General features: G+C 45.2%; 1 protein-coding gene across 1 annotated transcript in view; it reads left to right on the top strand.

The window, feature by feature from the left end:
* ERC2 (ELKS/RAB6-interacting/CAST family member 2) overlaps nt 1–21680 on the top strand; it is a 937319-nt gene extending 915639 nt beyond the window's left edge. The window contains exon 19 of the mRNA XM_032592316.1: nt 18741–21680. The gene's annotated coding sequence lies outside the window, so the exon portion shown is untranslated. The remainder of the gene's footprint in view (nt 1–18740) is intronic.
* The last annotated feature ends 3822 nt before the right edge of the window (nt 21681–25502 follow it).

Below are 25502 nucleotides of genomic sequence, written 5' to 3'. Positions count from 1 at the left end.
TCCAGCCTGCCAGTAGCACAAGCACAGAAATTGTCCGCAGAGCCCCCCTGAAGCCCTGGGCCCTGGGACCAGTCCCATCATGTTTCCTGAGCTACTCCTGCCAAAGCCCACTGTTTGGGACTTGCATCCCTCCTGGCTCATCTTCAGGGGTTTCCTTAGGACAAGGTTACTTCATGGCCTAAAGACCACACGGATTGAAATCTCTGAAAAAACCTGGTGGGGCTTTCATAGCGCAAACACAACTATTGCCTGGGGACAAATATTGACTTTTGGTGCTAACTCTCTCACGGATGGCCACCCTTGGGAGAGGCCCATCATGGGCCATCAAGCTCTGCTTGCTCAACGGGGTCAAAGGGAGCCAGAGTCAAGGGTAGATGCCTCTTGGATCTTAGATCACCTTCTCCCAAATAGACCGTGGCATCTCAGCACACAAACAGTGTGAGGCTTCAGTATTATTGGGAGCAGTATGGCAAGACTCCACCATGATTCCTGCATTAGTTTGCTAGAGCTGCTGTAACAAAGTGCCATGGATTGGCTGGCTTAAGACAACAGAAACATATTCTCTCACAGTGGAAGAATCTAGAAGTCCAGGAGTACCTGGGTGGTTCAGTCGGTTAAGTATCTGACTTTGGCTCAGGTCATGATCTCCATCCAGTTCATGGGTTCGAGCCCCGTGTCAGGCTCTGTGCTGACTACTCAGAACCTGGAGCCTGCTTCAGATTCTGTGTCTCCCTCTCTCTCTACCCCTGCCCTGCTCATGCTCTATCTGCACTCTCTCTCTCTCTCTCTCTCTCTCTCTCGAAAGTAAACATTTTTTAAAAAAGAAAAGGGTCTAGAAGTCCAAAATCAAGGTGTTGGCATGACCATGCTCTTTTTGAAGGCTCTAGGGGAGGATCCTTCCTTGTCTCTTCCTGGCTTCTGGTGGTTGCTGGTGATCTTTGGTGTTCTTTAATTTGTAGATGCATCCTTCCAATCCCTGCCTCCATCCTCACATGGTCTTCTCTCTATGTGTGTTTTCTGTGTCTCTGTGTCCACATTTCCATCTTCTTCTAAAGACACCCATCACTGGACTAAGGCCCACCCTAGTCCAGTATAACCTCAACTTAATTTGATTACTTCTTCAATGACTCTATTACTAAATAAGGTCACAGCCACAGGTACTAGGGGTTACAACTTGAACATACCCTTTTAGAGGACACAGTTGCACCCACACCATACTCATGGGGCTGTTTGTCCTTTATCCCACTGCCCTCAGAGAAGCATCCCATCTCCTCAATGTAGCCCAGTGTCCTGTGTGGTCGGCCCTGCTTTCCTCACTACCCTGTATCCACCCCTTCTCCCCTCACATTCTGTGTTCAGCTGTCCTTGGTGCTTTGCAAGTCTGAGTGGACCTTAGTCTGGCTTTATACTAGGCCTTTACATATCCTTCTGCTGTCATCAGAAAGTCCCTTTCTATCCTCTTTCTCTGACTTCCTCCTACTTATTACTTCTCACGTCTCACCCTGGAAGTCATCTCCTACAGGGTTCCCTGTGGACCCTTTTTGAGACTGTACGGGTCCTTCCAGGGCTCCCTTGGCACACCCCTCCTGTCCCCCCTTGTTAGCTCGCACATCACGTTGTATTGCAGTTGTCTCCTTACCTGTGGCTCTGCCTTGGCTGTCAGATTTTAAGATCAGTGTCTGTGTCTTACTCCTCACTGTATCCTATCCCCAGTCCTAGCTCAGCAGAAATAAATGCTTCTTGAATAATCGATGGAACGAATGGATGAGAAAGTCAGCAGAAAGTAAAACCAGTGACAAGTAGCCTGGCGGCCGCTTCCTCCTCCTCTTCCTCCTCCTCTTCCTTCGGCTTCTCAGAGTAGACGACCAGGGTATGATAAAAGGAAATAACTCAAAAACAGCCAGATGGAAGAGATGTGTACAGCTAGGTATAAGGAAAAGGCTCGGTGCTCCCATGCCCTCTCCAGACACACCACTCTCCCCAAATCTTTACGTCATCGCCCACCCGGAAGCTCCCACCTTCTTAATCTCATGAAGACTAGAGGCTTTTCTGCCTTTTCTCCCAGTGACTGCCTGACCCCAACTTCAACCAGTGACCAGTGCTCAGAGAAATGATGTTTCAGAAGCCATTATTATATACCAGGGTGCGGTCAGGACTTAAGAAATTGGGCAAGACGCCTGGGAGAATCTTGCTTCGTTGTCAGGATGTCTAGCCTTGGGCCATACTAAAGGTGACCATAGTGCCTAAGACCTTCTTTTGAATTTTCAGTCTCACTTCCTTTTTCAGTGAGGGTGGAAGGCGGCAGAAAAAGTGGGTAAACTGAGCTAATTTCTTCTGCTTTGGCACATGTGCAATATAGTTCTTTTGCATGATTGACCATATCTGCCCAGTGAAGAATAAAAACTGTAATCCACTCCCCTTTTCTTCATTGTGTTTAGCCAAAACAAGCTGTGAAAGAATGTGAAATATATCATTTTGTTGGCACCAGTTCACAAGTGAGTCAGTGAGCTTGCTCGCATTTACAACTAAAATTGGATTCTAACCTCCCAAAAATTTATGACAACTGCTCCTTCTTGTGGCTTAAATGTTGACATATAATTAATTTAGGATTTCTTCCTGAGGCTTCCTGTCCAGGTTTGTACCTGCCACAGAAATACCCTTGAAAGTTTATCTCACAGCTGGAGTCATGGAAAAAGCCATACCGAAGCTTTGTAAAGCATGCCGGCTGTGCCAACAGGAAGGGCCCAAGGAGAAAGGGTAAGGCTGCCAGTGAGGCTGGCCGCCCGGGGTGCCACAGGTGGGAGGCATGGAATTTGTAGTTTGAGGAAAGCTCTGGGTTCCTTCTACCGCTTTTCCTTCCAGGCCCTTGCGATATTCTCCCTCTTTGTTCCGCCTCCTTCCTTTCATGAAGATGACCAGGCCCTGGCCCAGCCCATGAATAACCTAGGCATGAATATCCCACACTGGAACTTTTGAACTCTGGATCAAGCTGGTCCTGATGCCCATCTCTCTACTCTGTATGGGTTAGTGTAGAGGAGGAGGTGAGAAGCAGTACTGGTAATTGGACACCTATTACATGTCAGGGACTAGTCTGGGGGCTTTATAAGAAAACTCATTTTATACTCTTAACCACCTGGAGAAGGTAGAATTATTATCATCGCCTTGTAGATGAAAAGAACTGAGGCTCAGAGAGGTCAAGTGATTTGCCTGAGGGCAGCCAAACTAGAAAGGGGAAGAAGTGATAGGTCTTTCACATGTGTAGAGCTTCTGTTAGGCCCTGGTTCATGGTGACCCTCTGAGGTGAATAGTGCCATCCCTCTTATCCATCCTTGAATGACAGACCAAGGGTCCACAAATAGAGTCACTTGAGCAGGGGCGGAAAGGTAGATGATCCCCAAATTTGGATTGCTTCCAAGTTTGACCGAACTGCAGTGTGGGCCTTATAGACCCACCATGCTGAGATGCAGGCAAATCCGGATCTGAGTCTTGGCTTCCCTGTAACATTGCACTGAGCCCTCCTGCATGCCTAAGAGTGCAGTGCACTTGACCTCACCCGGCTAGTTTCTGACAGCCTTGTTTCCAGAGGGTCTTGGGTATCACTGGCCACTGACTCAGGAAAGGGAAGCTTCAGTGAAGAGAAGAGTGCAGTCACTTCTGATCTGTACGGAGTCCTTCCAGAAACCCAGCCCAGCCCCAGTAAAGGGCCGTGGTTTGGGACAGTCTGAAAATGCAGCCCAGGGTCATGGCCAGGAAGCTCACTGGGTGAAGATGAGAGAGGCCAGGTCTCAGTCCCACACGGGCCACCTATTTACCTGGGTGGCCTTGAGCCAGCCCGTTTTAATTCCAGCACCCCTTCACATTGAGAAACTGAACCGCCTGAATCCTGGCTTAGCTTCCTGCTAGTGATGGGATTAAGGGCGAGTCACTTAGCCACTCTGGGCCTCAGTTTTCTTAACTGTGACACGAGGAAAAGAATAGTTCCCAGTTCCTGGGGTGATTATGCACATTAAGTGGGTTAGTGTGTGTACATCGGTTATTCTCAACAGGGACCAAGGGTGGGGTTGCCCTCCCTGGAGGTGTCTGGAAAGTCTGGAAACATTTTTGATTGTCGTGACTTGGGGAGGGGTGCATGTGCCACTGGCATCTAGCGGGTGGGGGCCCAGGATGCTGCTAGACGTCCTACAAAGCACAGGATGGCCCCCACAACACAGAGTCATCTGATCCAAAATGCCAGTAGTGCCAAAGTGGAAAACCACTGCTGTAAAGCAGTTAGGAATATTCCTGGCACATGGAAGCATTCGATCCATGTTTGTTATCATCGACAGCTTCCCCTCTCCCCTTAATCCACTTAAATATTTATTGAACACCCACCATGTGGCAGGCATATACAAAATACAGCAGTGAGCAAGACATACACAGCCTGCCCTCGTGGAGGCAGAGGAGGCTGACATCAGTCAGTTGCTGGCATCAGTGCTGATGCAAGGTCATTCCAAGCAGGAGCACTCTGGGGCGGAGGACGGAGTGCTAAGGGTGTGTTTGTCAGGGGGGGATTTGACCAGAAACAGTAGTCAGGGAAGGCCCCCCTGAAGAAGTGGAATTTCAGCAGACATTTAAGGACAAGCAGAAGGCAGCAAGGCGCGATGGGACGGTGCTCCAGGAGGAGGGAACTGTGTGTGCAAGGCCCTGAAGGGGCACCCAGCTGTGTGCCTCCTTGTGCATGGGACTCTCCGCACTGCCAGTTGGGAATTGTGTGTGCCTTTGCAGAGGTTTGCGGCATCACATGGGACTGGATCCCAAGGCAGTTCTCTGCGGCAAAGCCAAGGCCTCTGGCATACCCCCGGGGCACACAGGGACTGCTGGAGTGGTTTGGAGATGCACTGTACCGGTCTCTGGAAACGGCTCCAAAGATGCCACTGGTGTCATCCATCAGGTGGCCACTTGTTAATGCCCCAGCTCCTTAATCTCTGGCCTAGTTCTCCCTCCAGGCATTTCCTAGCCCTCCCTCACTCGGCTGCCAGGCCTGTCTTGGAAGAATTAAACCCAGCCTCTGCCTGGCAGGACCTTAGGATTTAATAGGCAAACTTCCAGCCAGTTCCTAAATTATGAGAATGTGTTTTTCCCCTCTTCAGTCTTCAAAGTGACCAGCAACAAAAGCAGCACAGGAATCCCCTCTCAGGGCACCTCCACATCTAAGTTGGAAACATTTGTGGTAGCCAGAAGCCTCATGACAGATGAGAGAATGGGTCTGCCTGAGGGGCCCGTGGTTAACTATTTCTCAATCACCCTCAGAGGCCATCAGCCCCAGTGACATTACAGAGTTCACTTAATCCCTGAGCAGGAGCTGCAGGGGAAGGAGCACTGAAGGCTGCAGCCCTGGGCCTGTAAGAGCAGACGGCCACTTTAAAATGTAAATTCAGGCCTGGGAGTATGTCTCCTTTTAAGTGCTGTGCAAATGTGACCGACCTGGGATTTCCTCAGAAATAGCCCCTGCTTCCTTCTAGCTCCTCCTTCTATGTTGTTCTTCTTTGTGGGAGACATCATCATTTCCTTTGAAGGTGGTCCATTGAGCAATGGGCTTCCTGAGCAAACCCTGCACGTGTGTGTTTGCAGAGATGGATTGCAATTTTGGAGGCATCTTGTTCTCTACGTGTTGCTTAAAACCTATACCGTGTGAAACTCATAGTGGGTTCTGAGTTGGGACCCACCATTATAGAACACATATTTGGACTTAAGGACCATGTTTTCATTGCCTGCTCCCACCCATACATCTAGCACAAGATCAGCGGTACTATAGACCCTCCAGAAATATCGTTCTATAACGTTCTGGCCATTTTCCTGTGGACCAAGCATCTCTACTCAACATGAAGAGATTATAATGATATCCTGAGTGGAAACCAAAATGGTAGCTATGATGCCAGTGGCCTGGCCCAGATGTCCCAGGAAGGTGCCATTTTGTTTATACTGCAGTAAAAATTCCTTTGTGACAAAGCAGCTTAGGTTAAATAGAAATCTCATGGATAAGAAGTCAAGTCCCACCAATTCCAATGGATTTCATGTGAAGGTTTTCCCCAGGCCTTTCAAAGTTACCTATCAAAGGATAAGGTCAGGAAGGCAAGATCCCCTGTGTGGGGGTGGAGGAGAGGGAGTAATTCAGCAGCAGACATCCTGGCCATCACTGAGGGAGGCTCTAATTTGGAGCAAGTAAAGCCTTGGAGTTATACTTTGCCGGTAAAGGCAGACCCTCCCTCAATAATCTTTTTAGCATTCCACTCCTTCAAAGACCACTTGGACCCCAAAGCCCTCGTGCAGCCAGAAGACATGTGAATATCCCATCAGTTGTGTAGAAGCAATAGATTGGAATCCCCCAGATAGTTCACTCAATCTCAGAATGATAAATGATCAATCATTGCATTCCTCCTAAATGAAATTAAGATGTTAAGATATATGGCTTGGGGCTTCTGGATGGGATTTCTGCAGTTGAATTTCCAACTGAAAATGTATTGCTTTGGCACCACTGGGAAAGGGAGCCATTCTGGATCTATGTTAAAACAAAACATTTGACAGTGGAGAAGAATGCTTCAGACATGTTAATTTTTTTCATATTTAAAAGTGATTAATCATCCCCAATGCTGTGAAGCTGGAAGGCCGGGAAGCAAACTCTTGGAGGGGAAGGAGGAAAGTATGGACCTTGGTACGCTGCAGTGGAGGCTTTTGAAGGAGCCTGTAGGTGAGCCCTTGTTGAGAGACAAAAAGCACCAACAGAAAATCTATTTAAAAGGACAGAGAGTCTGGACAAAACCCTAGGAATGCACAGAAATGCATGGACTTACTTTTCTATTAGCACAGTGAGAAGGAAGACGAGGAAGAAGGAGAAGAAGGAGCCATTCCCTTCCAGTAAGCGCATGTAACCACCAGAGAGGTTACTTCCTTGGAAGGCGTTTTCAGCCCTCCTGCCACAGCAGGTCAGGGCCCCGATGTGCTCCTGCAAGTTGGGTTTTGATGTCCCGGTGTGCAAGATTACACCATGGCCCCGCCTATCTGTGGGCCCCCCCTAGCTGTGATGTTTAGCATGCAACTTCAGTCTCTGCTCCTGTTTCTGGAGCAGTGTAATGGGTTAATAACAGCAACCCCTTCAGCATGTCAGGACTGGATGGCGTAAAGCAAAATGTCTGTGCTCAGTGAATTTGGGGGCATCATTCTCCTCCTTGGTACTTACTGAAATTTTAATTAGTAAATCATATGCTCATTTTAATTACTTGTGGAATGTAATGTCTGACATGCTCACTAGATGTGCCTTCCATGAAGTCAGTGTCTGTCTCATTCAGCCATATGACCCCAGGACTTAGCTTGGTTCCTGATAGATGCGTTAAAAATTGTGGGAGGGAGAGTGGGAGGGAGGGGAGGAGGGAAGGAAAAAAGGAAACAAGGAGAAGAAGGAAGAAAAGGAAGGAAGGAAGGAAGGAAGGAAGGAAGGAAGGAAGGAAGGAATGGGAGGAAGGGAGGAATGAAGGGAAGAAAGGATTCTCTTACTTTTCATACGCATAACTTGAAGACAATATCAAATGCAAGCTGAATCTGCCTTTGAGTCTCATTTAAGACCCCATATCCCTTTCAACTCTCAGACCAAAATGAGGTCACTTTTTTCCTATTCCCCTATTTACAGGTGGGTGTGGATTAGGGCTCAGAGGGCTCAGAGACCCTGAATATCTCTAAAAGGCCTGCCTTCACTCAGCTGGTTGCTGGCTTGTGTTCCTACATTTCCTTTTTCCCTTTCCACATACCAAAGTGGTCTTCCCCACCCCCAAGAAGGCTAGTACCTTTTGTTGCAGGAAACTCTGATTTGGCAGTTGCTTAGAAAACACAGAAAAGTTTGAAACAAGCTGAAATTAAAGCACAGTTAATCAAATGCAAAACTCCATTCAGCCCCTATCTGCCAAAAATAAATAGTTTAAAATATGAATTTCAGATCACCGACAATGATGACTGTGTTTATGGCAGTGGGGTTGACTGCCTTCAGCGGCCATCGTTGCCGGCGTGCAACCAGCATTTAGAAATGAAACAAAAACACATTGAACTTGCTGCATTAGCTGTTGCCACATCGGAACGCTAATGGGTTTAGTGACCACAGCCGACCCAGGCCAGAGTGTGTCAACAGCCCAAGGACCAGCCTCGCTTGCTGTTTGTGCTTTGCCCAAGTTGTTACAAGTTTAATTCTTTGCAGCTTACTTTTCCTGCTGTTTTGGCCTCTCCGGCACTAACTAAAGAGCGCAGCAGCCAGCCCAGCGTCATGTAGCCAGGCCTTGGGGACCCTCGCAAGAGCTCTGTAGATGCAGGCATCTCAGCCTCTTGGGCCTGATGACCGGTGGGATTAGAGCTCCAGAAGGTGTACTTGACCGTCCTTCCCCTCGACCTCCAGCCTTCTTTATTCCAGTCACTTCTAAAATCCGTTCTGGAAATAGCCCAGCCTGAAGCAGATGCAAAGGGCCTCTTGATTTGCCACTCATTTGGAAAAGTGGAGTCTTCCTGCCTCTCTTCCTGCACAAGAAAGCATGCTGCACAGAGTGTGCACCACGAAGGGGGGTTCCTCGCATTACACTCAGGCTTTCCGCCCTGTCTGCAAAACGAAGTCCACTGTCTCCAATTCTAAGCAGCCCAGTCGAGCACCGGGCTACAGGACCTTGGTGGTGAAGAGGTTAAATCGCTCAACAGGCTGGATCTGTGTTTTCCTGCCCACACTTGCTCCTGGCCTAAGGCAGTGCCTGCTGTTTGGGGAGGGGGGAAAAGGGAGGTCTCGCCTGGACCCAGGTGGCCGACAGGCAAACCATGTTATTAAGAAGCAGGGATCACAAAACCTTGATCTTCAAAAGAGACCCCTAATTAGTCGCCAGCCCAAGAGTAAATGGCATTCTACCTCAGTGAGGCGGGAAGGGCGCCTTCCAGTTCTGGGGACTAATTGCCATTATTGGCTCTATGAAGATCCTGTTGTAAACACTTGTCATCTGAGCCACTTCTGGTCGGCAGACTGGAGATATCAAATTGTTCCTTCATGTTTCAAATTCTGCAAAATGCCTTGCCGGCTCCTCTCTCTAGGAGGGTGCACATGACCGCTTTCTTAGCACCGGGCTAGAGAGACGTTTCCCTGTCGCTGCTCTATGCTGTGGCAAGCTCATACTAAAACTGAGTTCTTGTCAGGAAGGGATTCAAAAACATGTTTTACTTTATCCTCAATTGAATTTGAAAATGCCATCTCAAAAATAAACTGTAATGGCAGGCAGAGGAATTTATCGTGAAGCTAATGGGGCTGAAGCTTTGGGCCCCCTCAAGTGCACAGACTTTTTCCAAGACCCTCAGAGAGGCCCTAATGATGTGGACGAGTCAACTGTTTGTCTATTCTTCGTCTATAAGAGGGCCCACCGAAGGGGATAGAACCAAATGTGCTCTGGGATAGTACCTGGAATGTGTTTCTTTATCTTTTGTATCATGTACTCTTGTTACTTCTGGAAGTATTTTCTCCCTGCTCTTAGACTTACTCGTTCTTGGTCCTTTGGGGCACTTGTGAAGAGAAAGGCAAACTTCTTAGGCCGCATGCAGAATGCTAGGTTTTGTCTAAGTTTATGCTTGATCTAGGAATGTTTCAAGAACTTGGGGCCGAGGTACCCTGGATCCGTGTCAAGGGCAGACTGGATAATACCAAACTCAGATGGCAAAAGAGGCCAACCTAAAGGGAGATTTGGGGGACCTGGGGATTTGGGCTTGTGACTCTCCAGACCACTGGGATTCGATTGTATTCTATGGACACTTCCATGGCAATAAATATGTCAGACTGAGAGAGAGAGAAGGAAAAAGCAGTGAATAATGTGTGAATACTCCTGTGAAGTGAGAGTTTCCTATTCACCTTCAGGACCAGCTTTAGCAAGCATTTAGGGACTGTGAGACGGTATGGTCTATGCTAACATCCACAAGGAGCTATGTTGCAGGGCCCAAACGTCATGTCACGACAAACGGCCCCTCTGTCTCCCAAAGCGGAGCTCCAGAACCGTTTCGTCGGGGAGCTAGGGAGTCACCATTACTCAGCAATAATTCCTTTGTGAGAACAGTTCAGGGTGGAAGTTCTATACACAAGGCTTAGGATGTTTGCTCATAGGATTCCATCGTCTCCGTGATGAAAGCGGACGGTTTTTCCCCTCCAGGTAACCTAATAACCTCAGACAACCATCAGGAGCGGTGGGTAGTGGCCCTCGCTGCGTGGGGGTTCTCCGGGGCGACTCGGGCATTTCCCCCTCTCTCCGGGGCACGGGTGTTCTGTTTGTTGAAACGGTCCCTGTCTCCAGCGTCACTCTCAGCGCCCCCGAAGATTCCCAAAGCATTATTTTAACCTATACGTTTCACTGATTTGAGATGTTAGACATTGCATGCCAAACTTCTGGTTATTCTAACTAGTTCAGAAAAGTAAGACTAACATCGGTTTTGACAACAAACAAAACCAGTTTTTGTTCTATCACTTATGTTTAAAAGATTCCAATTTCAAACTAAACACAATGTGTGGTTATTCTGTCAGCGGTTTATACAGCCACCAGGGCGCCAGAGTCACACACTGCATACATCATTGTAGTTTTAAAATGTACTTAATGAACATTTTTTTTCTTCTCTAGTAACTACTTCATTGCCTTAAATGAATGCATTCCAATAGAATTTGTAACAAATGACCACTTTGTGTTTGCATTAATGCCAAACACGTTTAACAAATTTTTAACAAGGAGCCCTGGCAAAATGCCAAACTCCTAGAGGGACACTGGAAGAATGCTATAAATTTAAACTAGATTTTACCTTTTCACTTAGCTCAGCAAGTGTCTTAGGTGTCTTGCTATCTCAGGATTGTGGCATTTCTACTCTATGTCAGAGAAGTTGTACATTTTCATTATTTTTATTACTTGGGTTGTACCTATTTCCACAGGACTTTTAAATCTATGCAGCCGTGTCCGAAATAATATGATGGCAGCTTAGAATAGATGTTTATTTCTGCGAAATTGTTCATGCCTTATATAGCTTGGTAGATGCTGGTATGCAATACGTACTTTAACAAAAATATGATATTTAAAACGGCACAGTCAACCATTTAAATACAAAAACAACAGGGGTGCCTGGGTGGCTCAGTCAGTTGAGTGTCGGACTTCAGCTCAGGTCATGATCTCACGGTTCGTGGGTTCGAGCCCCGCGTCGGGCTCTGTGCTGACAGCTCAGAGCCTGGAGCCTGTTTCAGATTCTGTGTCTCCCTCTCTCTCTCTGCCCCTAACCCACTCACATTCTGTCTCTGTCTCTCTCAAAATAAATAAAACATTTTTAAGAAATTTAAATACAAAAACAACAGATTAGGCCAGCGATTCTCAAGTAGGGGGATTTGCCCCCTAGATGATATTTGGCAATATTGGGAGACATTTTTGATTGTCATGGCCAGGAGAGTGGGTGATGCTACTGGCATCTAGTGGGCAGAGGCCAGGGATGTTGCTACGCATCCTATAATGGTGAGCATCCCCACAACAATGAGTGACCCAGCCCCGAGTGTCCACAGCATCAAATCAAGAAATCCTGGGGTTGAGTGGCAAGGGCCTTTGGCCTCTGGACAGTCTCTCAGGCTAAAGAAACTATTATCTCAAGAAAACTTACAACTAAAAGCACATTTTCAACCAGTGTTTTAAGAATTACACAGAGTACCTGATGCTGATATTGAGTGGCAGATTTCTGACTTTCACTCCTGCTGCTGTCTGTCCTTGAGAAGAGAAAAGCTGGGCTATAGCAGCCTGGCCTAAAATGTCAACTGAGGCAGTGCTGGGGACGGTTTGTGGCCTGAGTATGGGAATGTGCAAGCCCAGTGACCCACTCCAGGTGCTCCTTGCTGAAGGCCACTGCCGGGAAGTGGGAATGATCTCCAAGGCAGGGCTGGGGCAGGCAGGGCCCTGCATGTCCACAAGAAGATAGCTTTAGTGTTCCGTGGACACTTTTATTTTAATAGCTATGCAATTATTATAATGTGTGTTAGACAAATACTGGCTCCATTATGGCATTAAAATAAATCTTTTTTTTCTTTGAGCATAGGCCCTAATTTTTAGAGTTAGGCAAACAAGCACTTACATAAAAATAAATCTTTCTTAAAAAGAAAATTTAAGTTTTTAGAAAATACTTTTAAAGAAAAATATTAATTGTGACAGGTGTTTATGAAGAGATTACAAAAATTGGGAAGGTGGAACACAAAAGATCAAGATTTAGAAAATTCTGCCATCATAGTAAAGAGAATGGGCTCTAGAAGCCAGAAGATGTGGGTTCAGATCAGGCCCCAGAAAGGTGGGAATTTGACCTAAAGCATTCAGTCCCTGGAAGCCTCAGTCTCCTCATCTGTGTCAGGGGCTGATCAACCCGATTAGAACCATGGTACTCTCCAGCTTGTCTGAGATAATTTCTGCAATAGCACGGAGCATCGTGGCGGATGGCGAGCACCGAACATTAGTTATGAATAAATGACTCCAATAATAACTACAGAAATAAATCCTAAGGAGACAGCAGTGTATGCTGCCATTCATCTGATTTCCTTGATTTAAAACAGTGTGGGTAAATTGCACCCAGTGCACAGAAACCGAAGTCGAAATCCAAATCCCGAGTTCTCTAGGTGCCCTGGCCAGAAAGCTCCACCTCCCTAACAGCAGTTTGCAATTCTGAGCCGCTGGTTTGCTGGGCCCACCCCACCCCCCATCCACAGCCCTTTGGGCTCTCAAGTGTTACATTTTATTGCCCTGTGGAGCTGTAGGAGGCCACTCACAAGGTAAAATGTTGCTCTCCACTCATATTTTTGAATTATGGCTTCAAGGTGGTTGCTCCTATCAAGAAAATTAAATGATTTAACATAATTTGTTGCCACTTTGATCACAACAATAATAAATAAATCTTCGTGAGGAAAACGGGAAACCCATTCCGCCCAGTTTTAAAAGATGTTAAGTAATAACACAGATGTAGTTATAGATTTCTCTCTCTCTCTCTTTTTTTTTTTTTTTTTTTTTTTTTTTTTTTAGCAGAAACGACTCTATTGGGTTTTCCTGTGAGCAGAATCACTTAGTGAAGTTATGCTGCAGGATGCCTGCCTCCCCTCCAGAAGGAGCAGCTCTTCTCTTAGGCAGTTGTTAATTAGTCTATCAGGGGCTTGCTGTTCTGTGGGCACCATGTGCAATGTCAGGGGCATCCAAAGCCGACGTGAATGGGTGTCTGTTTTTGTACCTGGGGGCACAGCACACATTTGGAAAGCACATGGAGCGTAATGGACATTAACCCAGATGTCAAAAATAGCCTGCGTTTTACTACTGTTATTAAACAGTTTCCCCTTTAACCCCTCCGTGTTTACCAAAGACCCCTTTCTCCCAGCCAGTTTCTGCAAATCACTACTGAAAGGGCAGGAGAAGAAAGTCATAATCGGGCAGGTGTCTTTATTCCAAAGAAAAACAGTCTGAAGGAATATTTGTGAGACACCACACGTTTATAGCCTGCTCCCCTGGGGGCGCTTGTCCTGGGGCAGAATCTTACTTCGGTGATCAGCCCGCTCGCCCCACCCCCACAGCCACCCCTTACCCCCTGCACACCAAGCGCAGGGGTGGTTCCTTCCCCAAGAACCCAGCCGAGACTTTTCGCAATGGGAACAGCCTTCTATTCTTCTGTGATACCAGTTACACATTCTTTGGTTTAAAAAGTCCAAGAACAAGGAAAATTCCAAGGAAGAAAATTTTTAAACACTGCCCAGAAATAACTATTAATGATATTCTGGTATATGCATTTGCAGGTGTTTATGCGTGTGTTGCAGCAAGAATGTGGTTGAGCTGCACATACAGAATTGTGGTCTGAACACTGGAAATTTGTGGACATCTCTCCATATTAAAAAATATATATATGTTCTGATTGTCATATAGTCAGATCTTAAACATGCCTGTCACAGACCCCTGTTCATTTCCTTTGAGGCACGAATTTTTTAAAATCGTCATTCTCTTATTTGTGTATCTATTTGTCTGTCTTGCTCCTAAAAATACAGGTTTCATGAGGGTACAGATTTCGTCTGTCCTGTTTAATGTGGTTTTTTTTTTTTTTTTTGAGGGAGAGAGAGAGAGAGAGAGTGTGTGTGTGAGCCATAAAGCACTAGCAGAGGAGGGGCAGAGAGAGAGAGAGGGAGACACACAATCTAAAACAGGTCCAGGCTCGAAGCTGTCAGCACAGAGCCCGATGTGAGGCTTGAACTCACGAACCACCAGATCATAACCTGAGATGAAGTCAGATGCTTAACTGACTGAGCCACCCAGGTGCCCCTGTCTTTTTTACCACTGTACCCCGAGCACCAAGCACACTGCCTGATACAGAGGAGCTGTATTAGTTTGCTATCACTGCATAACAAGTTAACACAAACTTAGTGACTAAAACAACACTCATTTATTAAGTCACAGTTTCTATAGGTCAGAAGCCAAGTCACACACCACTGGGTCCTTGTCTTAGGGTCTCCTAAGGCCAAAGTCAAGGTGTTGACCAGGCTGGACTTTAACCTGGAGGTTCTGGGGAAGCACCCACCTCCAGGCTCATTCAAGTTGTTAGCAGAATTCAGTTCCTTGTGGTTGTAGGACTAAGGGCCCAGTTTTCTCGCTGGCTGTTAGCTCGGGGATGATTCCCTCCATCTCAGCACAGCAAATCCCTCTCGTGTTTCAGATTTCCCTTTCTCTCCTGCTACTAACAAGAGAAGAGTCTGTGCTATTCAAAGTTCCTGTGATTAAATTAGGTCTGCTCAGGTCAACCCTCTTGATTAACTTAAAGTCAGTGGATTAGCGACCTTCCTTACATCTGTAAGGTAGCATAATCGTGGTGTGAGATGTTCACAGTCTCGGTCTCCAGGATCAGAGCAGGAAATATTGCTGGGGAGGGGGTGGGTTCTGCCTACTCTGAATGCTCCCTAATACCTGTGGCATGAAGGAGTGAATCAGTTTGTTCCATGAACTGGGCAAGGCTCAGGGGATGCTAGGTGAGCAAGACTGGCCTGGCCCCTGCCCTTGTAGATCTTATAGCCTAGACCAGTATTATTCAGATAGAAATATAATACCAGCCAGTGGTTTTCAGTTTTCTCGTAGCCACATTAAAAATAAGAAGAAACCAACTGAAACTGAAATTAACTGTAATACTATATTTAACTTGATCCCATATGTCCAAAATATTATTTTAACACAAAATCAATATTAAAAAACTAAATTCATAGTAACTAATAGTGCATGGTGTGTGAACTAGCTGGAATTTAAAGAAAAATGTAAAAATTCAGAGGAAAAAGAAACGATAAAATAAGAAAACTAAATTCATACTAAATCTAAAATTCAATATATTTATATTCATTCAAAATCAAAATAAAAAATAAACCCATACTAAAGCTTCAAAATCTGCTGTGTATTTTCACTTATAGCACATCTCAATTTGGACCAGCCATATTTCTTTTTTTTTTTTTAATTTTTTTTTCAACGTTTATTTATTTTTGGGACAGAGAGAGACAGAGCATGAACGGGGGAGGGGCAGAGAGAGAGGGAAACACAGAATCGGAAGCAGGCTCCAGGCTCTGAGCCATCAGCCCAGAGCCTGACGCGGGGCTCGAACTCGCGGAGCGCGAGATCGTGACCTGGCTGAAGTCGGACGCTTAACTGACTGCGCCACCCAGGCGCCCCGGACCAGCCATATTTCAAGTGAATAGCCACACGTGGGTAGTGGCTACCAATATGGATAGTAAAAGTCAGACAAATCATCAGAGGGGGAGAGTGAAGTATGTGTGAGACTCCTCGCTGTATCCCACATTCAGGAGGGTCAGGCAAGTCTTCTAGGGAGGAAGTGACATCTAAACTGAGCCCAAAGAGGAAGTAGGCACTGGTCAGGTCAAGGACTGATGTAAACGCGGGTCAGACAAGTGTGTGAGACGAGGAGAAAAGAAGGCTTCGTATTGCAGAATCAAGCCCAGCACAGGTGGGACGTGAAGTGTGGGGCTGGAGAGAGAGAGGCCAGCGTGGCCAGAGTCTCCTCTCCATCCTGAGGGCAATGGGATTGTAAATTCAGGTTGTACACAGGAAACACAAGATGGAATAGATGTCGTTATGGAAATAGCGCTGCGGGGGGCACATGAGAACACTGAGTTGGGTGCTTTGGGAGAAGAGGCGTGGGGACAGAGTGGGCCTGCTGTGACCATCCAGGTAAGGCAGGACTAGCCAGAGATTATCCCAGGGTGGGTGGTTGCCCGGATTGCCTCATTGCTGAAAGCTAAGATTCCTTTTTATTTTTTTTAAAGCAGAGGCTTATTTGCCCCCCAGCAAGGGATCATCTGCATTTCTAACTGCTGGCAATGTCATCTGAGTCTTTCTCTCAAAGCCTTTTAGGCCTTCCCCTGAATGGATTGTCTGGTTGAAGGAGCAGCAGCCCTTTCGGAGTGTTCTCTCTTCCTCAGAGCACACCTCATCTAGCACACACATCTCGTGCCGTGCCGTTGTGAGGCACTGTATCTGCCTAGTGACCTGCTACCCAGCTGGAAATCTTTCTCTCAACTGAATAAATGATTGTTCTTTGCTACTTTATCTTGGAAAAACATCAAGGACATCAGACATTCACTGTAATTATTTTTCACTCGCTTCCCCATCTGTAAAATATGACCGGTGCATTTTAGTACTACTTTGGGTTTCTCTTTACCTTTTAATCATGTGGCCTTTTAATATATTGGTCAGCCCTTTAAAAGGATGATTAAGAAATGCTTAATGCACAAAAGAATTAGAGCAATGCACAGCTCACGGAGCAGAAAGCGTGCTCTGACTTACAATTTTCATACAAAGTTTGCAGAGATTTTATGTGCCAGAATGAGTAATATGATCTCCTCTAGGAACTCCCTAGCTTTCTGGCTCTGCAAAAGTCATTTTTTTGCCCCGATTCAAGTTTCTTAACCAGAAGGGTTACACCAAACTCCTCAGAGTATGAATTAGCAGAGTTCATCCAAGCCACATATTTCATTTGCACTGTTTAACGATGGCTGGAAATAACTGCCTACCTGTGCAGACACTGGGATCTTTGGCGCGCTCATTAGTCAGTGTGGCTTGAGAAATTCTGTGCATCAGCCACCAAATCAGACAGCTCAGGCTGTATATAAAAAGCGGCTCACACATGTGTGAGTATGTGTATGCGTGTGTGCGTTTGATCTTTCCCCTCCCCACCATATTCCCCAGATAGCTGCACTATTACCAAGTGCCCGGAAACTCCCGAAGCATTCGCAGGCCATATGTGAATGATAATGAGCATCAGCAGGGAAGAAAATCAGCATTTGAAGGGTCATATGGGCTGGTCCTCTCTTCCCACCCATTTTGCTGACTTTCCCAGGCTACACTTGTATTCCACACCAGGGCCTCTTACTGGGGCAGTGAGAACATTTGGGGTGCTTCTGCATATCTGTTCCCCAGGGCATGAAGTATGCAGACAGATGACCGTTACATCTATGCTTGGGGTCGAGTACACACACTCACACACACACACACACACACACACACACACACACACACACATGCCATTGCATGCTGGGATGAAGGCCAGCTTTGTTTTGTTCTCTCTTTAATGAGATATCAATGTCCTTTTTAAAGTATGTTTTTATTTTGGTAAAATATACACTAAAATGTACCATTTTAACCAACGTAAATGTATAAGTTAAATGTAATTCAGAGGCATTTAGTACATACACGGAGTTGTACAACCACTACTGTCCCTTTCTAGAATTTTCTCACTATCCCAAACGATTGCTTAATTGTACCCACAAAGCAGTAACTCCCCCCTCCCCTTCCCTCCAGCCCCTGGCAAGCCTCTAGTCTATTTTATGCTTCTATGAATTTGTCTATTCCAGATATTTCACATAAGTGGAATCATGCAGTATTTGTCCTTTGGTGTCTGGCTTATTCACTTATTTCACTGCCATGGTGTCTCCCAATGTCATTCATATTGTGGCATGAATCAGAACTTCATTTCTTTTTAGGGCTGTGTACTACTGTTCCACTGTGTGCACCACATTTGCTTATCCATCCATTTGCTGATAGACACTTGAGAGTTGTTTCTCCCTGTTTGTTGTGAACAATGCTGCGACGAGCATTTGGATCCAGGTATTTGTTTGAGTCTCTGTTTTCCATTCTTTTGCATTCATACCCAGGAGTGGGATTGCCAGTGCCAGTATGTGTTTAAATCATTGCTCTTAAACGGTTTGTAAGCGAATGTTAAGTTTTCTGGTGTCTTGACCATCTTTAACTCTCTTGTCTCTGTAAAGTCGAGCTAAAAATAGTTTAAGAACCATACTCATTATAGAAAAGTGTGGGGAGAAAAAAATGAACACATGGTCTGATCACATAGAAATCATCACTGGAACATTTTGGTATATTTCCTTTCAATTTCAGTTTCTTTTTGCCTATCAAGAGACATCTATACCTGGATGTGACATATTTTGAAAGAGGCCTCCTCTCAGATATGTTTCCAGGACATAATTTAACTTCATGTTCACTTTGCCCTTCCTCTGTGCTTCCTCCTCATCGCCCTCTTCCTCATCCCAACCAACCGCAACCAAAGAGAGTGGTGGAGGGTCAGCGCAGGGGTGAGTATGGGAACGCCGGCCAGGATTCTCTCCTGAGTCAGTGGCAGTTGCTTCCCCTGCTAAATTGTGTGCTTTCTTGTTGCAGCTATCAGAAGAGCAGACTAAAGGGGAAATGCAGCTCTGCAGCAACATTCTGATAATCTACTGCAGCGTGGCTCACGTCACTGGCCATCACCACCTGGAACGCTCATCAGGCCTGGAAGAGGAGCTTTCATTTCCATTATGGCGCACAGTTCTGTTCGACTTGATATTTCCTTCATCATCTCATGTCATTCCTCATGGATTCAGATATGTTGGACAGGAAGAAAGAGGAGGAGGAGAAACATGACAGACCCTCCTTTTTGTCAGGATTTGGGCATTTAAAACGTGATCATCTCTTCTGAAGGTCATTATTTGATAAATTTTATTTATGTTACTTAAACATCGTTGGATACATTTGAGCTCCATGGGATTTTAGCTGTGGAGTCTGCTTCTGTTGGACAACTAGCTTCACCTCCAGTATTTCTGCTGGTTCCGCTTAAGTGGTCATTCCTAATGCGTTAGATTATCAAAAAGTGTAAATCCTGTGCGTGAGTGGTGTTGGCAGTGTTTGTATACCAAGATGCATGGAGCGTTTGACAAAGAAAGCAAAACACCAAAAACGGCGAGCCTTTACCCTCCTCTATTTCTTTAATCCGCTGTTTGAAGAACCGCGTTTTGATGGTGTAACCAGTAGTTACCTCTGGGCCAGGTTGGAAATGAAATCAATTTTTTAAACCACTAATACTTGCCAAGAAATCGCCTTACGAGAACATGGTGTGTGTCTTTGACAATGCATGGCACATCTAAATTGATCTTTCGTAATTTTATCTGCCCCGGTTTTGTACCGGAGAGTGGCAAAAGCCTGAGGCACCTACATATTTCTATTCCATGTGTTCCACACATCTCCATGGCTGGGATGAGCCCAAGCCTCAGACTCTTCCCATTCCCGTACATGCAGGTCTCCATGAAGAAGCTGGGACTCATTCACATTTCAAGATCCAAATGCTGTGCAAACAGTGTAAGCTTGAAGGGTCATTTCTCATTTTTTAAAAAATGTCTCCAACGTGGATTCCAAAGCATTTTCAGCATCCAACATGAAAGCATTGATGAATGAGGAATAATCACAAAAGCTGTGTATCTGTATATAGCTCTACACAACATGTCTGTGGGTACAGCATCATTATTTAAAGCACATGCCAGGGAAAGAGACCAAATTTTAAGGTCTTTTACATACAGTGACATGGTACTAAGGAGAATTTAACTCCTACTGCTTCCTCTGAAGATTAAAAAATAACTAAAGTTGTTATAACTTCATAAAACTCATGACCAGTCTGGCAAATATGTGCAACTCTCGTATCGATCCACTTTCTCGTCAATGGAAGAAACCCTTCCACATGTATGCAAGTGGGAAATGAAAATCTGCATTCTTAAAAGGATAAACAGTGAAGTTAAGCATGAGTGGCCTTAATAAATACAGTTGTCTTTCTTTGCTGCTGTGGAAAGGATTCTACACAGGTGTTCCTGAAGTCTTGCATTGCATTCAGTTGTTATTATTACTTTTCCAAGTGTTGGTGCAATTAACTCTGGACCTCTCCCGTGAGCCATAGAGGTATTTAAAAGACAGACACCTTACTTGTTGGGGAACATGAATCTGTGTCTGACTTGCACTGTTCATCCTTGGTGCATTAGGAGTAATATATTCAAGCAGGTTTCTCGCTTCTGGCTTTGTTCTTGTCAGTAAGTATAGCGAACTATGTAAAGCTTTTGTGTTGCATAAACAATCCAAATACATTCACGTTTAAAAAGTTTGTCCTTTAACTATCAAAGGGACTTAGGTTTCCGTTGGAGAAATGCGCAGAGTTCTTTGCAAGCACATACAGCACATTTCGAAATCAGGTCGCACTGCAAACCCAGGCCGCAAGTGCGTCCCCGTGAACAATTTGGATGTCCTCAGGTAGGCGGCCCCCACTGCCTCCTACAGCGGGATCCTCACCTGAACTCTGCAACTGAATACTTGAAGTAGGAAGTAGGAGATCCACAAGGGAAATTAGGGTCCTCAAAGCAGAAAAAGCAACCAATCGTGTATAGTTAGCGATTTCTAAGTACGTGCCAATTCTGTCACAGCTGTTGTTTTGGGGGATCATTTTTTTGCCCCACTTTTGTTGGATTAAAGTATTATCAACCTTACCATTAGGGGGCATCTTCTTTAGTCCCCTAAAAATTCAATCCCGTCGAACATAGCGTCTTTTCCCATCTCATGTACCTATTCTCCGATGTTGGGGGGAGGGTTACCAAAAAAATTTCCTTTTCACATCTTAAAAATAGTCTCTGGGTTTACAACAAACACTGTGATGTCGGGAAGATATTTCCTTTGCGCAAACGTTAGCAGGCACCCCTCTAATCATAACGAGGTTGAAAAAAAAGTTGAGGCTGACATTTAGGAGAAGTTGGTCTTCTCTCTTTGTGCAAAAGCAGGCTTGTACCTTATACCCCATTTGATTTTGATGTACAGTCTCAATTTTGTATTTAATGATTTTTGTGTATCCAGTATGCACGTTAACAGCGTGTCAACTTTCATTTGAAAGTGGGTTTCCATTTACTTTTTAAACAGTGTTTCTGATGAGACCTCCAACGTGTTGTCATAAGCTCTATCTGAGATGTTTTTGTGTAGAGTGGCGTTTGAATGCTGCCAGGGGTCAGTGTATCTAATTCCCAGAGACCCTCGTTTGATAGTGCTTCTTGTAATTTTTCTTCAAGTGAGTGGCATGTGGGTTGTGAATATTGACCATGTGATTATGGACTTCGATATGAAAACAATAAATAAAACTAAGGAACCCTCAGAAACTACCAGTGGGCATGTATTAGCCAGTCATCGTAACCTCGTGTCTAGTAGAACAACATACAAGGTACGTACAGTTCATAAATTTGTTATCATGTGTATGAGAAGTACTTTGTGCTGATCGCCTTATTTATATTCATCAAATAAACTTTGTTTCTTTCTGAAGTGAGTTCATTCCATCTCTAATAAATGCTCCTTTGTGGTGGTTTCTAATCTTTTTCGGGTCATGGATCTTCACTTGAGGAACCTAACAACTTGAAGAAAAAGGGAAGGTGTATACTCCCTTTACTGGAGTTGTCAAGGCATAAATTTCCCTTTACACATAGCTGGTTCCAGAGGTTCATATTAAGGAATTAAGTCATTGAAGGGGTCTCTCTTCTTCCTTGCTTCCCGCTTTCCCGTCCCTTTGTCTTTCTCTTTCTCTCAATCTCCCCCTGCTTCTCTCTCTCTTCTATCCCTCCCCTCTTAAAAAACAAAACAACAAATTAATGTTTATTTATTTTTGAGAGAGACAGAGAGAGAGACAGAGCATGAGCGGGGGAGGGGCAGAGAGGGAGGGAGACACGGAATCTGAAGCAGGATCCAGGCTCTGAGCTGACAGCCAGCGCAGAGCCCAATGTGGCACTCAGACTCATGAGTTGTGAGACCATGACCTGAGAGGAAGTCAGATGCTTCACTGACTGAGCCACCCAGGCGCCCCTCCCTCCCTCTTTTCCTCCTTCCCACCTTTTCTCTCCTCCCACTTCTTCCTCTCCCTCCCTCCCTTCTGCTTCTCCCCCTTGTTTCCTCTGTACTTTCTGTGGGGTTGACATCAGTCACTGCTGGGTTCTTTTCACTTGGTGGTAAAGATAATTCCCAACAGCTTTGAGTATGCTAGGATTTAAGAGGAGGGACCCTCTCCCTCCAAGCATCCATATCAGCCCCCTAAAGGGACTCACTGGTCCTTTTTGGATCATGCATCCAATTACCTTATTCAAGGGAGTTGGGAGGGTGAGACCCTGTGATTGACAGCCTCACTGATGTGGGAGGGGCAGGTTCCAAAGGGAAAAAATGGGCTTTATTCTAGAAGAGAGGGACAAGAAAGCCGGGCAGGCAGGAATAATAGCTAGCCCTGGATACACTTGGTTACACACACAAAATCATCCAGAAAAGCACACAAAATCATCCGTGCAAGGGCTCACCAGCCTTCACAGCCCAACTGTGGATCATGGTGGGGAACAGCTCCTGGTTTCTTTAAAGATTTGAGTTGTACTTCAAGAAATGAACTGCCACATCTTCCCTGTTATTGCAAGCAAAGAGTAATTGATTATCAAAGCTGGAAAGTATGTCAGATGCCATGTGTCCAATATTCTCTTTTGACAGATGGAGAAACTGAGGCCCAGTTAGAAGTGACTGATTCGAGCACATATGGTAAGTTCACTGCAAGTCCGAGACTGTCCCCAGAGCTCCTGAAACAGAAATACATATCCCTGAAGACTCTCTGGGGAGGAGAGGGTGGGATAAAATCTTCCCCCTAGATGGCCCTTGACGACACTGGGGACATATCATTTGCTTTATGGACTCACAGCCACTGTGTGTGCAATTCTCTCACAGTCCGGCACATTGGGGGGCAACCTGCAGTAGTTTGCCCTTCTCATTATGTTGCCTTTTTGTAGAAAAAGAACTTCTGTTGGACAAGAATTTCTTACCTCATAGAACTTCCTGAGGCAGCCGGCTCGCATTCAAGCCTGATTATGTAAACCCAGCTGGCCAGATGGAGTCCCTGCTTCTTTTACTCACAAACCACTCCTTTTGTTAGGAAAGGTACCAGCCCACACACTGTCTGGACTCTGCAAGTTCATCCATACGTCAGTCCCAGCGAAGCACATGGACTGGATTTTGGTATACCCGAGGTTTTGAAATTAGGAATCTGCCTCGACTAATTGCTAGTATCTGGGAACTGCTCTCACAAAAAATTGGAGAGCTGTTCTGATTCTTAGAAGTGCTAATCCACAATGATAATTATACTAATAACTGAATGCAGATAAAAAATCATTGGACATTATTGAGTATTTTCTAGGAGCCAAGCCGTGGTGCTAGAGCCAACATACATGAACTTGTTTGTCCCCGACAACAGTCTCGTGAGGTAGGCACTGTCGTGATTCACACTTTGTAGTGAGGGAAACTCTAGGCCAGCAGAGATGACCAGCATACGTTTACAGGACATGCATCTGGTGCTGGCGTTGTGCTAAATGCTGCGCTTACATGAACTCAGCCTCACAATAATCTCGTGAGGCGGGAATTCTTGTTCTCCTCAGACAAGGAAGGGGAGGCCCGAGGAGATTACATACCTCACCCGCCGTCCCCCAGATTCTATGTGGTGGAGCTGGGCTTTGAACTCAATACTCAGTCAGCCCTAGGGATGTAGGGGCTGGGATGAGGATCCCATTTGTTTCCACCTTGCAGTGCTTCCACGTTGCAAGTTTGGGCTCCAACATGGCCATTCAGCTCACAGAGACCTGAAGCAATTGGTTGCTTCAAGAATGCCACAGTTGACCAATACTATGAGAAAATGGATTGCCAGGCAGCAAGGTCATGGATCCCAGGGGAAATCAAGCCACACATGAAAAGAGAGCTCTGACAGGACATTGGATTTAAACCTGCTATCCATGGGCCTCTCTATTTCTTCTAAGTCCCCAGTGTCTGCGCATCAGCACCTCTGACCTAGGTGTTTGGGGTTTGCGAGGTGAAACATCTGGTGACAAGACACTGGACAGAATCCCCAGGTGGGAGAGGGCTTTGAGTGCCATGCTGAAGGGTATAGACCTAATACACTGGCTCTTAACTTCAGTAATTTAAATGCTGCTTTCCTGACTCTTGCTATAGCTGAAGACAATATGTAGTCTTAGTTAAGCAATTTAAAAAAATTGAATGGGCTCACTTTTTTATTTAAATAAGTGTAAAAGGGGGTGCCTGGGTGGCTCAGTCGGTTAAGCGTCCAACTTCAGCTCAGGTCATGATCTCACGGTTCGTGGGTTCGAACTCCACGTCGGGCTCTGTGCTGACAGCTCGGAGCCTGCAGCCTGCTTCGGATTTTGTGTCTCCCTCTCTCTCTGCCCCTCCCCTGCTCATGCTCTGTCTCTCTCTGCCTCAAAAATAAATAAAAACATTAAAAATTTTTTTTAAATAAATAAGTAAGTGTTAGGAAAAAAATGCCACTATCATAAAGGAGAAAGTAGGATTGTTTTCTATTCATAGACATCACCAGCTAGAAGAACAGTAAAAATAATGAAAACAGAGTTCTGAGCCTGAGGCTTTCTCCTTCTTTGTTAAAAAGGGAGACCAGCAAAAGTTAGAGAAGTGTTTCTGGGGCCAAACCAAGAATTTTGCTTTGTTACTGAATCAGAAGGATTGAAAAATAATCAATGAAGGCATATTTAACAGTGTGGCTCACGGTTACTTAAGATGTCCAGAAGGATCACTCTTATCATTTCAAGGACCCTTTTGAGCTCTGAATTTTAGGAAACCCTCCTGCAGCAACAGAAATCCAGTGATGAATTTTTGAATACAGTTTATTTTAACACAGTTTATTTTTTAGAACAGTCTTAGATGTACAGAAAAATTGAGCAGATAGTACAGTGAGCTCCCCTATAAACTTCTTTCCCACAAACATAGTTTCTTCTATTATTAACATATTACATCAGTACAGTACATTTGCCACTAATTGAACCAACACTAATATGTTGTTATTAACTAAATATCCCTACTTCATTCTAGTAACTAAAGTCTATGCTTCATTCAGATTTCCCTAGTTTTTACCTAATGCCATTCTCCTATTCAAGGATCTTATCCAGATACCTTATTACATTTAGTTGTCAGGCCTCCTTAGGCAACTCTTGGCTGTAATTTGCTCACACTATCCCTATTTTTGATAAAGACCTTGACACCTTTGGGGAGTATGGGTCAGATATATTCTGGGTTGCCCCTATCCTGGGATTTTTTTCCACA

The sequence above is a fragment of the Lynx canadensis genome, chromosome A2 (assembly GCF_007474595.2).
Source record: "Lynx canadensis isolate LIC74 chromosome A2, mLynCan4.pri.v2, whole genome shotgun sequence".
NCBI lineage: Eukaryota > Metazoa > Chordata > Mammalia > Carnivora > Felidae > Lynx > Lynx canadensis.
The sequence above is the reverse complement of the archived record's forward strand: the minus strand, read 5'-3'. Positions and strand labels throughout refer to the sequence as shown.